This window comes from Emys orbicularis, chromosome 2, assembly GCF_028017835.1.
Source record: "Emys orbicularis isolate rEmyOrb1 chromosome 2, rEmyOrb1.hap1, whole genome shotgun sequence".
NCBI classification, from domain to species: domain Eukaryota; kingdom Metazoa; phylum Chordata; order Testudines; family Emydidae; genus Emys; species Emys orbicularis.
The window spans coordinates 11,496,452-11,513,159 of record NC_088684.1 but is presented as its reverse complement, the minus strand read 5'-3'; the positions used below and the strand labels follow the sequence as shown (position 1 = coordinate 11,513,159).

General features: G+C 44.8%; 1 protein-coding gene across 1 annotated transcript in view; it reads right to left on the bottom strand.

The window, feature by feature from the left end:
* Window positions 1–16,708, bottom strand: part of KCNK9 (potassium two pore domain channel subfamily K member 9) — a 125,536-nt gene that overhangs the window by 30,499 nt on the left and 78,329 nt on the right. The gene's annotated exons all lie outside the window — the stretch shown is intronic.

The following is a 16,708-nucleotide window of genomic DNA, read 5'->3' as shown; positions in this document are numbered from 1 at the left end:
GGGAAATTAAGATGAGGAGCACGGTAACTGTGTGTCTCTGATGTGCTTGCTGCAGCATTTCCTACTTGGGACTTTGGGAGCCTAGGCTGGCTCTCTTGCTGCTGCATGGCATGGTCAGATTCCGAATGAGCAGAACTGGGAACAAGGAGAGACCAGGGAGAACTGTCCATTTCCCCAGTGAAAGGCCCCTTTTCTAGCAGAGATCCAGTTGTGATCACTCTCTCCCAGGATAGAGCAGCACTAGTCATGTGCACACACACACACACACACACACACACACACACACACTTACAGACTGTTCAAGTAAATAAACAAATGTAGCAGCATAGTCATTATGAGAATATTCTCTATTTCTGCTGACTCATAAGGAAACCCGGAGCACAGACAGCATAAGCTGCCTTTCAGCAGGTCTGTGCCAAAAGAGAGAGCTTGTGTGGGGATAAGGAGCCACTTTGCTTACACCAGAAAAGCTCTTGGAGAGTGATTTCATTCACAATAAATCTTGGCTTAACCATGAGATCTTGCATGATCTAAAAAATAAAAAGGAGTCATATAAAAAATGGAAACTAGGACAGATTACAAAGGATGAATATAGGCAAACAACACAGGAATGCAGGGGCAAGATTAGAAAGGCAAAGGCACAAAATGAGCTCAAACTAGCTACGGGAATAAAGGGAAACAAGAAGACTTTTTATCAATACATTAGAAGCAAGAGGAAGACCAAAGACAGGGTAGGCCCACTGCTTAGTGAAGAGGGAGAAACTGTAACAGGAAACTTGGAAATGGCAGAGATGCTTAATGACTTCTTTGTTTCGGTCTTCACCGAGAAGTCTGAAGGAATGCCTAACATAGTGAATGCTAATGGGAAGGGGGTAGGTTTAGCAGATAAAATAAAAAAAGAACAAGTTAAAAATCACTTAGAAAAGTTAGATGCCTGTAAGTCACCAGGGCCTGATGAAATGCATTCTAGAATACTCAAGGAGCTAATAGAGGAGGTATCTGAGCCTCTAGCTATTATCTTTGGAAAATCATGGGAGACGGGAGAGATTCCAGAAGACTGGAAAAGGGCAAATATAGTGCCCATCTATAAAAAGGGAAATAAAAACAACCCAGGAAACTACAGACCAGTTAGTTTAACTTCTGTGCCAGGGAAGATAATGGAGCAAGTAATTAAGGAAATCATCTGCAAACACTTGGAAGGTAGTAAGGTGATAGGGAACAGCCAGCATGGATTTGTAAAGAACAAATCATGTCAAACCAATCTGATAGCTTTCTTCGATTGGATAACGAGTCTTGTGGATAAGGGAGAAGCTGTGGATGTGGTATACCTAGACTTTAGTAAGGCATTTGATACGGTCTTGCATGATATTCTTATCGATAAACTAGGCAAATACAATTTAGATGGGGCTACTATAAGGTGGGTGCATAACTGGCTGGATAACCGTACTCAGAGAGTTGTTATTAATGGTTCCCAATCCTGCTGGAAAGGCATAACGAGTGGGGTTCCGCAGGGGTCTGTTTTGGGACCGGCTCTGTTCGATATCTTCATTAACGACTTAGATATTGGCATAGAAAGTACGCTTATTAAGTTTGCGGATGATACCAAACTGGGAGGGATTGCAACTGCTTTGGAGGACAGGGTCATAATTCAAAATGATCTGGACAAATTGGAGAAATGGTCTGAGTTAAACAGGATGAAGTTTAACAAAGACAAATGCAAAGTGCTCCACTTAGGAAGAAAAAATCAGTTTCACACATACAGAATGGGAAAAGACTGTCTAGGAAGGAGTACGGCAGAAAGGGATCTAGGGGTTATAGTGGACCACAAGCTAAATATGAGTCAACAGTGTGATGCTGTTGCAAAAAAAGCAAACATGATTCTGGGATGTATTAACAGGTGTGTTGTGAGCAAGACACGAGAAGTCATTCTTCCGCTCTACTCTGCTCTGGTTAGGCCTCAGCTGGAGTATTGTGTCCAGTTTTGGGCACCGCATTTCAAGAAAGATGTGGAGAAATTGGAAAGGGTCCAGAGAAGAGCAACAAGAATGATTAAAGGTCTTGAGAACATGACCTATGAAGGAAGGCTGAAAGAACTGGGTTTGTTTAGTTTGGAAAAGAGAAGACTGAGAGGGGACATGATAGCAGTTTTCAGGTATCTAAAAGGGTGTCAAAAGGAGGAGGGAGAAAACTTGTTCACCTTAGCCTCTGAGGATAGAACAAGAAGCAATGGGCTTAAACTGCAGCAAGGGAGGTCTAGGTTGGACATTAGGAAAAAGTTCCTAACTGTCAGGGTGGTTAAACACTGGAATAAATTGCCTAGGGAGGTTGTGGAATCTCCATCTCTGGAGATATTTAAGAATAGGTTAGATAAATGTCTATCAGGGATGGTCTAGACAGTATTTGGTCCTGCCATGCGGGCAGGGGACTGGACTCGATGACCTCTCGAGGTCCCTTCCAGTCCTAGAATCTATGAATCTATGAATCCTGCACTAATGGAGAAAAGGACTGAAATCAAGAAGTTGGGGTCTCTTCTCACAGCTAACTCCATTGACTGCAGTGATACTATTCCTGATTTACATTGTGTAAGTGAGAGCAGAATCAGGCCCAAGATTCCTGGGTTCATTCCCAGCACTGCCACCAATTCCCTGTGTGACCTCCAGCAAGTCACTTAACTGCTCCGTGCCTCAGTTTCCCTCTCTATAAAATGGGGATAATACTTCCCTGGTTCAGAGGGGAATTGGGAACATTTGAGAAGAACTTTGGCTGACAGATGCTATGTAAGGACAAAACACAGAATTCTGAGCACACGCACATTCTTGCTCTGATTTACCTAAAGTTCTCATACTATGAGCTCTCCTACAGGCCCTTAATTTCCATAGATGCAAAGGACCCGATTCTCCTTTCATCTAGAATAGTGGAAATTCCATCCAATTCCCTACAGTTGTTTCCTCCTTCTTCATCCGAAGCCCCTGCCCTCTTGTTTCTCTATGTTCCTTTCCTTTCTGATATTGTGATAAAGACAAGCTGAAGAATTCCATTTCACATTGGGCTCTCAAGGGCCAAACTCATGGCCCCGTCTTCTGGAAGACAGTTCCATTAGGCTAGCCACTGAGGTCAATTGCTCTCCTTCTCCCATGAGATTGAAACCAGAAGTGGACAGCTTCAGAACTCCAGCAAGATGCAGAAGTTAAGGGAGATCTCTACCTCAGTTGCCGCATCTGTAAAATTGGGATAATTGCCCTGCCCTGCCTCACAGGGATATTGTGAGGATAAGAACATGGAAGATTGTGAGGCGCTCTGATATTAAGGTGATGGGGGATCAGATAAATAGACAGGCCTTTTCTTAGATACATTGGGACTCGAGCTGGTTGACTCTGTGTGTGTGCGTATCTGTCTGTCTGTCTCACTGTCAAAGGACTTTTCCTACCAAAACAAATTTTCCAGTTTGTCACTGAAAAAATAGAAACCAAATTAAAATGTGCAGTTTTTTGGTAAAAATGTGTATTTATTGGTTTTCAAAAAACAAACATTTTTAATGAAAACCAACTTTTTTTTTCTTCTAGAAAACAGTTTTCAAAAAACTGACCATTTTTCTGTTTTGGTTTTCCAGAAAGAAAAATGAATGTTTTATGAAAAATTTCCACAAAAAATAATGGTCATTTTTCAACCAGCTCTAACTGGGACACTGCCATAGAGGGCCATAGACGTGGGAACTAAGACCTTGAAACTGACCCTGTGTTTTACTGGAAGCCAATGTAGAATTTCATATACACAGGCAAAAACCAAACCGTGTTATAAAGTGGCTTGGATGCTGTGGTATTATAATGCAATCCCCGATATGGTAGGTGCTTCAGTACAGATGGTGAGCTATTTGAAAATTCACAGTCCAATGCAGAAGCAAAATACCAAGGAAAGTGCAGCACATTACACAGACAACATGAATGCTGCAGAACAAAGGGCAAGGGCAGCATTGCTAAGCAGTGCCATTGCCAAGCATTTTTCAAATACATTTCTTTATATTACTTAAGCAATTATGATCATGACCCAGGGCATTTCCTGGGTAACAAAGCTCAGCTGAAAGTACCACACACACAGACCATTAACCCCTGACTGTCATTAGCTGCTACCTCCAGTGCCACCACCGTACATGGGTTCTACAACATCCACAGTCGGGGTCTCCAGGCGCAGTCATAACAAAAATAGCAGATAACAATGATAATACAGGTGGCACGCCAGGTGCAAAGACAAACACCAGGGGAGCTGCCAGAAAGCTGTAGTGCAGATCTGAACTGAACAGCAGAGCATGGTCATAAGGAGGCAAAACTCAAGTGAGTGAAAGCTTCAGAACTGGTTCATACTTTAAACTCTGCCCTGTTTTCTTTAACCTGCCCTGTCCTTCCTTCAGGCCTTGGATCGTGTTCTGCACAGCTTTCACTGGGGCATTACAGAGGGAAGATGCCAGAACTCCCTCCTGTTGGACGGGGCATCCATATATCCAAATCCCCTGCCCAACCTACACTGCATTTGCAGGAGTTAGAGCATAGAAAGGGTTGCAGAATTAAACACTGAGCCGAAGGCCTGGTAACACCACAGAGGGGGTATTCCCACTCCCTCCCTCCCACCTGGGGTTACATTCATGCCTGGAATTACATCAGGAATGAACCTGGGCCTTGGTATTGATTGAGTGGCAGCACCTAGCTGTATTCTGAGCAGCAGGAGTACGAGGCCAGAAACTAGTAAGGTCAGAGATGGGCTGAGCTCATCACCAAAGCCAACTGATTCCCCTTCTCCCTGGGAAAGGATTTTCCTGTTGGCCAATCCTTTTCCTTCCACAGTCTCAGACGTCGCCCCCCCGAGACACTGGAAGAACTGAGCCTTAGCGGGTTCATGCTCTCAGTATAAAGACAAGCATAGGAAATGGGGAGGACTTTGGGATACATTTTGTGCCAGGCTCTTTCACTTCCATAGTTCCCTGTTGTTTCATTTCCTGAAAGTTTGGTTTGATAAAGCCCTAACGCTGAGATGAGGCCTCTCACTGACAGACTGCATTGTACACTCATCCTCAAACTAGGAGAGAGAAGATTTTAGCCCAGTGAATCCATTACTTGCATTACTAAATGAGGCTTTGCTGATCTCCTGTGTCTCCTCTGAAAGGCAGTTTAGTACCAACTGGGGTGTTGAAATACATTCATTTCCCTTTCCGATTCTCTTTTGTTCCATGATCAAGCTCACAGCAGCTTTTTAAACAAACATCAGCTTGTTTCAGCCAGTTAAGTGCCTTCCCCCCAGCTCCTCCCTCATAAAAGGTGCCTCCCATTGACTCCAGACCAGCTGCCTTTTGCTGCACAAAAACACTTTGCCGCAAGTGCATCTTTCATGACCGCTCCTCCACCAACTCAAACACCCTTGCGCTTGCTGGGCCAGAGCAACCAGCATCCCTGATAAAAGCTGCATTCAGCCCCCACTTTCAACACAGACCTGGTGTATTGGCCCTTAAGTAGCCCTTCGCAGTTCCGCTTCTCAGTCAGCCCTGGATAATGATTTCCTAGGGACCATAATACTTATAAGCACAATAATTGAATGATATTATCAACAACAGCAGCATCTGTGTTGTCTGTTTAATTAACTGGGGAGCAAATGAGGCCCTAAGAGTCATTAGTCTGAACCTTTATTGTTTTTCTAATGATCTCTGGCTTCTCTTATTTGATTATTGGCTAAGGATCCCACTTTACAAAAACAGCAAAAAGCACTTTTAATAATAAAAGAAAATCTATGTGCTCCTGAGCTATATACATTGCTTCTCTTGCGTTGCAGATGACAGTCTAATTGCAGGCGTCTATCTCCCCACCGCACACTCCAGCCACTCTCACCAACTTATGAGCAACGAAATAAAACTGGACCACAGTCGTCTGCACTTTATGGGAAAGAAAGAGCAAGCTTCAAACAACTGCTTTAGCGATGCAAAGCTGATGACTGTTAAGGGGCCCCAAACCTCCCTGGCATTAACTTGCAGCAGGGGCTTGAAAGGATGGAATCTTTTCCTCAAGTCAGAGTACGCTGGAGGTACTACAATTACATCCGCTTCAATAGATGCGGTACCCTTCCCATCACACACGGGCACCTGGATCCATCTGTATACAGATCCACTGTCGTGTCTCTCGCCATTCCTGGCCTGCCTCCAAAACCCCTTTTTTAGATTTCACGGATGAAGCCCTGCCGAAATTCAGAACCTCTACAGGAATTCGCCACAACCTGCCTTCATGAAGCGAAACTACACCAGGTCCACTGATGTACAGGCCCAAAGCTCCCAGAGGGGAGGAATCTAATACATGCAAACATTATTTTAAAATATAGGTCCCTAGGTTGCCGCCCTGATACATACCAATTGATAAAAGCAGGTATGAAGCTGCATATATGCACACACAAAAGGAGTGATGTACATATGCACACACCTCATCGCTATGCACATGTAACTTGGGCACCCACTGCTGAAAATGACCCCCTAAAAGCAAAACAAGAAGACACCACAAACCCAGTAGTATGAAGGAAGGCTGAAAGAATTGGGTTTGTTTAGTTTGGAAAAGAGAAGACTGAGAGGGGACATGATAGCAGTTTTCAGGTATCTAAAAGGGTGTCATAAGGAGGAGGGAGAAAACTTGTTCACCTTAGCCTCTAAGGATAGAACAAGAAGCAATGGGCTTAAACTGCAGCAAGGGAGGTCTAGGTTGGACATTAGGAAAAAGTTCCTAACTGTCAGGGTGGTTAAACACTGGAATAAATTGCCTAGGGAGGTTGTGGAATCTCCATCTCTGGAGATATTTAAGAGTAGGTTAGATAAATGTCTATCAGGGATGGTCTAGACAGTATTTGGTCCTGCCATGCGGGCAGGGGACTGGACTCGATGACCTCTCGAGGTCCCTTCCAGTCCTAGAATCTATGAATCTATGAAACAATGGGACTTGATGGCAGGGAGCTAGACAGGGTGATCAAAGAGGTCCCTTCCATCTCTACTGTCTGTCATTCCCCATGGGTGTTGACTTTACATTAACAAGCTTACTTTGCAGATTTTTGCATTCTGAACAGCTGCCAGGATTTTCTACAACCCAAGCAGGTCTCTGGCACACCATGGGGAGAAGCAAACTCCAGAGTCAAGGATCCAAGTCTTCTGTTGCTAAATTCCTGGACCTGCCTGAAGAATGGGAAGAGGAGCCCAAGGTGCCTTTGCAGCCCCCGACCCCTGCAAATCTGGACACAGCCAGAGCTGAAGCAAAGGACTGGCTCATTTATACTCTGGTGCAATGGTCCTCTGTGGGCCTTTGCAGCAGGCAGCCCAGAATAGTTGGAGTACAACGATGTGCTCCCTGTGCCTCCTCACTTTCCTGGCCACACAGCTGTAAGTCGAAACGGGCTCACTAAAATTATACAGCAATGACCTCCCATAGTCATTACCTTTAGCAGGTACAAAATAAACTCCCTTGAAACCTCCCATTTCCTTAATAGGCAGAAAGAACTATGTTGGTCATTTGCATTACATGGTACTTTCTGTGCATGCCATAATTTTAACAGTGTTGTGGTAACCGTGTTGGTCCCCAGATAGGACAGAGACAAGGTAGGTGAGGTAATAGCTTTTACTAGACCAGCTTCTGTTGGTGGCAGGGTCAAGGTTTCGAGCTTCACAGAGTGAACCCCTTATACTTAACAATCTGTCCCACCTTGTGTTTAGCTTGGACCCTCTGGTTACCTTCTCCAGACCTGAAGAACAGTGTGAAGCTCTAAATCTTGTCCCTTCCACCTACAGAAGTTGGTCCAATAAAAGATATTACCTCACCCACCTTGTTTCTCTCACACTTGTAACACACAATTAAATGGTCATCTATTATCTGTGAATAAAGGTGCCACAGGACTCTCTGTTGCTGTGAATAAAGGGCCGCTCTGTGATATGAACTGGTGGTCTCATGTCCTGTTCTCTTGCCTGCATCACAAAAAACAGTTCATGAAGTAACATCCTCAGTACAGAGAGATCAAGGTACATATGAGCACAGACCTTCTGCAACAGGGTTGAGGAAAATTGCCTGTAAGTTACTTGTACTTCTCTCTGGAGAGATGTTAATCCGACATCCTTCATGAGCACAGAATTCATTAACTGAACCCTACATCCCCCAACAATGAGAGGACACACTGCTGTTTTCTTCCTGTAAGATTTTAGAATCTTCTTTAAGTGCAAACTGGAGGACTCGATGCCCTATTGTGTAAGAAAGGTGATAGGTCTTTATGGATGGAAAGTTCGTGCCAACAGAGAAAACTAGTAGACACCTTGGTACTACCACACACTAGAACAATAACAACGGCTTCACAAAAACAATCTCAACACATCCATTTGTGAGAATCCATGTTTATGAACCCCCACTTCGCTTGTCAGTGGACTTGGAGCCCCACATCTTCAACACTGAAGTCATAGTCTCTGCCACTTAAGATAAAGGACTAGCCTCAATAGGTGAAAGTAGTAGCACAGTCATTAACCACCTTCATGGACCAGCCAATAGAGGGAGACAGAAATCCATGCTCTCCTGGTGTGGTTTACAAATGCACTCCTCAATCAGCTCTATAGTGCTGAGTAAACCAAATTCTCTGTTCATTCCCTCTGGGGCACCCAGCACTGGCCACTGTCGGAAGACAGGATACTGGGCTAGATGGACCTTTGGTCTCACCCAGTAGGGCCATTCTTATGTTCTTATGTTGTTCCTCCCAAATACACTGGGTAAATCTGGAGTGAATTTCTTTACACTGATGTAATTGAGAGCAAAATTAAACCTTGTATCTTTAAATAGTCTGGTGAAATGACTGTAGCTTCAATGGGGTGAAAATAGCGAGAAGTACAGAAAATCTACTATTTTTTTAAAAAGGAATGAAAAGAAGGCAACTCATTAATGCGATTAGACATCCTCTCTGTCAGGAGGGAATGGCAAAACTGCTGCAAGATTTGTAGCCTTAAAAGGGTTACAACTCATTGGACATTTGCTCTGAGCTCCAGACCAGCTTTCTACTAGGACAGCTTCTTAACTGTGACAGATGTGACTCTTAGTTACTCGTTTGCCAGAAGAATTCTGCTACATTTCTAGCCATATAAGGAATGTATTCATAATCCCCGCTTTGCTTTTATTTTTCCCCTCCCACACCCTTCTCCTGCTGCTGGCTGCCTCCTGTTCATCACTGGATGGATGAAAAATAAAAGAATAACTAAATACTTGTGTATGCCCCATAAATTCAGAACACAGCAGCCCTCTGCGTCAAACAAGGGTGAGTCCGACAGAGAAATCAAGGGAGCTGGTGTCCTGGATTCAGGACAAGATTCCAGCATTCTGGCTCACAGTTTGGGTTAAAAGAGGCATCCATGAGTTCAGATGCCTTTGCAAACTGTCTGTACTTCAAGCCTGAAAAGCTGAGCTGGAACTCACACAGGAATAGTCTCTCTTATGAGATTCCCTGCAACTCCTAGTCTCAGAGGGATAACCCACCAGAGATGCCTTTCCAACAGGATATTGGTACTTCAGGTTCCAGCTCTGGACAGACACCAGAAACAGGGAAAAAGTTACCTGAACATAGGGGAGGCAGTTTGGGCCAGTGGAGAGGACATGGGATAGGGAGCAATGAGATTGCCCCTAGTTCTGCTGCTAACTTGCTGTGTGACCGTGGACAATAGCACCCATCTGTGACCCTCAGAGCACCCCAATGCCAGAGGGCAAGGGGCTCCCCAGTATGTAGCAGAGTCTCAATTGGCCTGACCAGCTCAGTGCACCCCACACATTGTTGTCGTGCTATTTATTTAAAAGGAGTCCTGCAATATATCATTGGAAAACGAAGGGACAGATTGCATTAGAATTGCTTAGAATTTCATCCTGCTGGGTGATCCAAGCACCACTAACATCATTACTAAATAGAACAAATATTTGTGGGACCACCAAGTCATAGCTTCAGATGAGCTGGAGATGAGCTGTTAGAACGTTAGTCCCTTCTCCAAGGTCCAGTGCAGGACTGTCTCCTATTATGTATTTATCAATGTTTTTGTGCAGTCTTGTTTTAGAAATGTGAAGCCAAGCAACGGGCACTATTTCCCTTGGGGTATCACTCTACAGGCTAATACAACTGACTGCAAGGCCATATTTCTTTATATTCACCTTACGTTTTCAATTCCATAACCTCACCCCAGAACTCCTAAACGTTACCTCCTTTTATTAAGTTAAATCATTCCTCTCCCTGCTTGGTTTCTAAACCCTTTACGTATTTGTAGCCAGGTAGCATGTCCCCCTTTAGTCATCACTCTGGCAACCTCTCTAGATTTAACCCTTGCAGTCTTTGTCAGGAAACACTCTCCCTTTCCTCCCAATGATTTCTGTTACTCTTCTCTGAACTTCTTCCAGTGCATCAATCGCTCTCTGGTAACAATATGTCCAGAACTGAAAACATGCTTCCACCAGAGCTGTGAAGAGAGCAACCTCCTTGTCCCAGAAGGATCCGACAACCCTCTTTGTTTCTTCGTCTTTCTTTCCCTGATTAAGTTGCTGCTGCCGGAGTGCTCAACTTCCGGGTGACTGCTTCATCCTCCCCGGCCAGAGCTTTCAGAAGTGTTGAGCTTTTTACTACCTGGTGCTAAGCCAGCCACTTATTCTCTAAAGATTGGAGGATGTGCATACGATGGGAAAGGAAGGAGAGAGGCATAAGGACCCAGTGCTGTCTACAAATGCACTCCAATTCCCTACATGCAGTCTAAAGAAACATCCAGGAGGTAATAAGACAGACTGCAACAATCCAGGCCCCAAAGGGGTGGAGTTCATTGCCATTCTGAAGGGAGCAGGCAATATGGGGAACTGGGAATCTTGACTTCTGGGCTTTACTCCTCATTCTGCTACTGAGTTGCTGTGTGAGATAGGGCGAGTCAGTTAACCCCTTTGTGCCTCGGTTTCCCTATCTGTGAAATGGGCATAACAATGCCCTCCTGCCTCACAGTGATGCTGTGACATTTAACCATGGTGGCAGGGAGCGAGGGGGAGAGCTCTCCCTCTGACTAGGTTTTGAGGACATCCTCATTGCTGTAGTCATTAAAGGGGGCCATATTTATTATTATGAAAGAGCACCCCCCAAAAAACTTCACCATGCAATGTAAATTCCTATAATCTCTAGGTTTCCAGGAGAGTGCAAATAAAAGACATCTACCAGACAGGCAGTTTCATTTAAGGTAATTGATTTCCAGAGACCCTGCTCCTTGCCAAAGTAAGTATCAATTCGTCTGCGTTTTGTAGTTTATTCAGCGGTGCTTCTCCTGTGCACCAGGGATGTGTACAGAGGAGGGGAGGTTGGGGAAGGAACAACCGCCCTGCTGATTTGGAAAGGGGCGCTGGTTTGTGATGATATGGCATGTGCTGTAGTGCTGGGCTGAGAGCTCACACAAACCTAACAGTCTCCTCTTAACGGGAACGTGATCTGTATGCCACCAGCTGGCGCTTCCCATTCTCAGAGCTCTGGCTGACTGACAAATTGGCTACAGTGTTTCTCTCTTTCTTTTGTTCGAACCTGAGAGTTTTGATGACACTGCCACAGCTCTGTTTTGCTCCAGGCCATGCAATGCCCCGGCAGTCAATGGGCACTGAGCCTTTCCCCACTCCTCATGCACTCTCCCTCTCACTGACTCTGTGCGGGTCTGACATTTACTTTCTCATTGGAGAAGGCGCCAGACATAAGTAGAATCAAGCCCTTTCTTCCCATGCTGCTGAAGAGAGAGACGCCTCATCTCTGTGCCATGCGCTGGCACATGCAGCTGGACTGAGGAAAACTCAGATGACATGAGGTTGTTTTGACTGTTGCTTTTTTTGGCCTGCCATGCTTTCAGTAATTGGGTTGGGGAGGGGACATGGTACCAGCTGGCAGTGAAAGAGGAGCTTCCCTCTAGCACAGGCTTGATTTCCATCTGCTTTATCATTACTCTGTTCCCTTTCTCCTCCCATCACCCCGACTCCATCTCTCCCTCACGTTCCCTTTCTCCCTAGTATGTCGCACTTCTATAGCGCTTTCCACACCTCACAAGGATTAATGAATTTAGCCTCATGCCCTCCCTGTGTGATAGCTGTCAGCATCCCCCATTTACAGCCAAAAGACAGAGAGGGCCAGTGCTTTGCCTGTGGTAGCGTCTGCCCACCCTCTGGCCTTTAAAATGCTATCCTTTACCAACTGGGCTGGGTACCGAGGACACACCTGTGTCTCCCTGTGCAGAGAATACCATCTCCAAGACAGTGGCAAGGTAACTCTTGGTAAATGGTGACTCTCTAATGTGGGCCTCTGTACCAATTGTCCCGCTACAGAATTGGTACAGAATTGTCCCAGGTGCCAGGGACATCACAAAATGGACCCTGTTCTCTCAGGCCACCCGAGCTATGTGCCACGCAACAGCTGCCTCTCCCACTTTCCGTGGTTGGCCAGAGACCTCTGGGAGGGAAGGAGAGAGAACTACAGAGGGGGCTGGGATACCTGCCATGCTCCAGTCTATCCCACCATGCCCCCACGCTAGGAGCACTCCAAGGCTGAGATAGGGAGTATGGCAGCCAGATGGCGGCCTTTCAGTTACTAAACCACATCACCACTCACAGCCTTCTCCATACAACAGCAGCTCAGAAGTCCTATGGAGCCACCAAATCTTCCCCTCCTCGTAGAGCAGCAGCTTGATATCAAGTGGCCGGGGCTGCATCAGCACCTGTTGGGAAGAAGCACCGGAGAAGCAAGAACACCTGAGGGGCAGGGGCAGCAGTACTTGGGGACAGGAGGAAAGCAAGCTGATTTCTCTTTCCCAAATGTTGGAGGGCCTGAGTCTGTACCAGAGCCATGAGCAGCACCCACCTCTGACTCCTATACCAGCACATTACCCATAAGCCATTCTTCCCCTCAGCTACAGCTACCTCGTTGTCTCCTAAATTTGTCTGCCCTATTTTCTTCCGTGTCTTTATTTCATATGATTGTCACTTGCATAAAGCAATGTAGCCCTGTCTGGTTTACCTGCATTTATAGTGACTGATTTTTTACAAGTTGTCTACTCATTCGCTTTGCTCTAAAAGCCGCTTTGGGTAAGGACAGTTGAGCTTATTCAGATTTATCGAATCACTTCATAATGCTAAGTGCTCTTAATAAAATAATAATAATTTATTATTTTGGGTTGATCAGCTCAGGATCTCCAGTGGGAACAGACTCAGATACTTAATCTTTGCTTATAGAACAAACTTGTTGATAAGCGGTATTAATGAGCCTTGTTGTTCTATGCTAGCTGCAGTCCTCTTTAGGGGAAAATAATCATCTTGCCACTGAAAAAGCAACCAAACCAAGCACAGGGTCCCAGGTGAAGTCTAAGGCCTGGGCAATAATCATGTGACTGGTTTGGGGTTTCATTCTATCCCACCATTAAAAAGCACAATCCAAATCACTTGGACTTGTCCTATTCACCCACACCCAGGTACGTGACACTAACCTATACAGCTTGTAGTACAGCAAGGATGGCTAAGGGCTCAATGAAACTCACAGTGCAGGCCACAGCACTTGTCATCTTTAATAGGAAGCTGTTGTCAGTGGAGACCAAAGGCCCCAGACTACATGATGTTGTTATTATAATTTGTGTTACAATGGTGCCTACAGGCCTGATCTGCGAGGTGATATATTTTGATTGCTGGGATCAAGCTGAAGCACAGTATGCTGGGATTTGTCGTTCTGGATAAATATCAGGGCAGCTGTACTCTGATTTATTTTGTGCAAATCGAGTGTGATCCTTGGGCAACTTGGCAAGCTGCAAGGCAAGTGGACAACGACTACATAGCATCATGGTATCCAAAGCAGTAAAGAGCTACTGTGATAGACCAAATCAATCACCAGAGTCGTTTTTTCTGTGTGAAGATCCCACAAAGCAATTAGGGTGATTGCTGTTACAGGAAAAGCCTTCATGAGAAGGTGGGGGCATAACTGCATTGGTTACACGCCAAGTGAGGCTCTGAAAGGGCCATGCTGGTACTTTACTGGCCCAAGTTCTTGGACTTCCCACTGACATTGTGGCTAGGTCTGAACTGAATGTTCAAGCAGAGGCAGAGTTCACATAATGGCTATGGGTGGATTTGCAATACATTACAGAGAAATGTAATCTGGCATAATGCACTTGAAATCAATGGAGCTACACCAGTTTGCACCAACTGATGATTTGGCCACAGAATGTAATACACTGCATCAGGCCTTTAGTCTATCAGATTGGGAATCCTGATTCTGATCTGAATACATTGTGATCTGATGTTTCAGAGAAAGGCATGGCCTTACACAAACACCCCCCTCCCACAACGACAATGCAACCAGTCATGTGCATTATACCCAGCAAGGATTCCTGACCCTTGCAGAACTCATTCTCTGCCCTGAACCAAAGCACGAGAAACGATATTGCTGCTCATGAAATGTCAGCTCCAATTTTCAAAATCCAGCCTGGACAACTGAACAATGAGCTGCTGTTTGTAAATATCGAGAGATGTGACTGGAGTCTACAGCATGCATTTCAGCACCCTCTGTGAATGGTTATACGCCTTATACACCTTTTGCATATGGCGGGAACCCTTTGTTCCAAAGCTTGGTTCCCAGACCAGTTTGTGGAAAAATACTGACATCCAAAGATGGAGTTTCAGAAAGGCTCACCAGGTGCAGATAAGCCTCTCCTAAGGCCTATTGTTCTTTCTAATAGCCCATTACCCTGAATAGGCCCTTTACAACCAACTATTTAGACTGAAAGCATCTTGTCTAGTGGACGTTACCCAGGTGTAACTACATTTGAAGTACAGATACATAGTCAGTATTTATTACTTCAGATACAAAAATGATACATGCATACAAATAGGATAATCATATTCAGCAAATCATAATCTTCTCAATGACAGCTCACATGACCCATCTTGCATAAAATGCATCATAATTATGCTATAATCATATCATAATAATATCACTATGAAGAATATGGGGTAAAGTGTCACATAAGGTATCAATGGAAAAGTTACAAGCTATCAAATATGATTATCCTGTTTGTATGCATGTAACATCTTTGTATCTAAAGTTATGAATATTAATGATGTACCGGTATTTCAAATGTGTTTACATCCAGTCTAGCCAGCACATGATGAATGGACTATTCAAGCTGATGGCCCATTAAAGAACACTTAGCGGTCACAATGGATATAGAAGAAGCTTCTTCCCAGCCAGTGAGTCTTCCTGTGGACACTTTAGCCATAACATGGGTCATGGCTACTCCTATGAGTCATCAAAGCGTGCAAGGGCATGTGACTAGCTCATGTGACCCTGGACTCCATCTTGTGCCTGTAATTTTCCACACGCTAAGACTGCGAGCAATCCCTCTACATGGAAGAAGTTATAAAACACCCTGGAAGCATCTCCATTTTGCCTCTTTCCTCTCTGATTTCTGGGCTATGGATTTGCATTAAAAGGAGCATTCCAATCAATGGACTGAGGAACTTCCAATCTTTCCCAGCCAATGGGAGCTGCGGAGTCGGCACTCGGAGTCTTTACAAGCCAGCAATCTGTAACATCACTGCTGCAAACCTGGTCCAAGAATTTTGCAATGATTATATGTATATGATTTCTTTGACCATTTTAACTCTCTCCTCTTTCTTTTCTCTTATAAATACACCTTTAGATATTAGATACTAAAGCAGGGGTTGGCAACCTTTCAGAAGTGGTGTGCCGAGTCTTCATTTATTCACTCTAATTTAAGGTTTCACATGCCAGTAATACATTTTAATGTTTTTAGAAGGTCTCTTTCTATAAGTCTATAATATATAACTAAACTATTATTGTATGTAAAGTAAATAAGGTTTTTAAAATGTTTAAGAAGCTTCATTTAAAATTAAATTAAAATGCAGAGCCCCCCAGACCAGTGGGCAGGACCCAGGCAGTGTGAGTGCCCTGAAAATCAGCTCTCGTGCCCCCTTCGGCACGCGTGCCATAGGTTGCCTACCCCTGTACTAAAGGATTGGCAACAGCGTGATTATTGGGTAAGATCTGAGTTATATATTGACCTGGCTATGTGGTTTATATCTTGGGATTAGAAGGACCCTTTGTTTGATGAAATTGTTTTTAAATAACCACTCATCATAAAGTCTCGAGTCTGGATTGTGAAATGAGTGCTGGAATGCCTAAGGACACTGCAGTTTGGACTTCTTGTTAACCAGTGTGGTGAGACTGAAATTTACTTTTGTTACTGGCTTGGTGTATCTTATGAGAGAATAACTACCAGTCTGGGGTGTGTTTGCTCTATTTTTCATCAGTTTGTCCTGAATATGGTATTCTCATCTGTGACCCATTGACGCACGGAAACACAACGTTATACTAATTTCATCTAGACCAACGTTTCTCAAACTGGGGTAGTGGACCCCTGGGGGTCCCCAAGGGTACTTCAGGGGGTCCACAGGCCCCACTGATCAACTCCTCCCGCTCCTTCTATCTCCCGGAGGCTACTGAAGCCAAACCGGCAGATTTGAGGCGCTAAAAGTCCGGCAGCGCAGTGGAGCTAAGGCAGGCTCCCTACCTGCCCTGGCTCCACGCTGCTCCCAGAAGCGGCCAGCACATCCCTGCAACTCCTGGGAGGGCCAGGGGGGTCTCCACACACTGCCCCTGCCTGAGCGCCGAATCC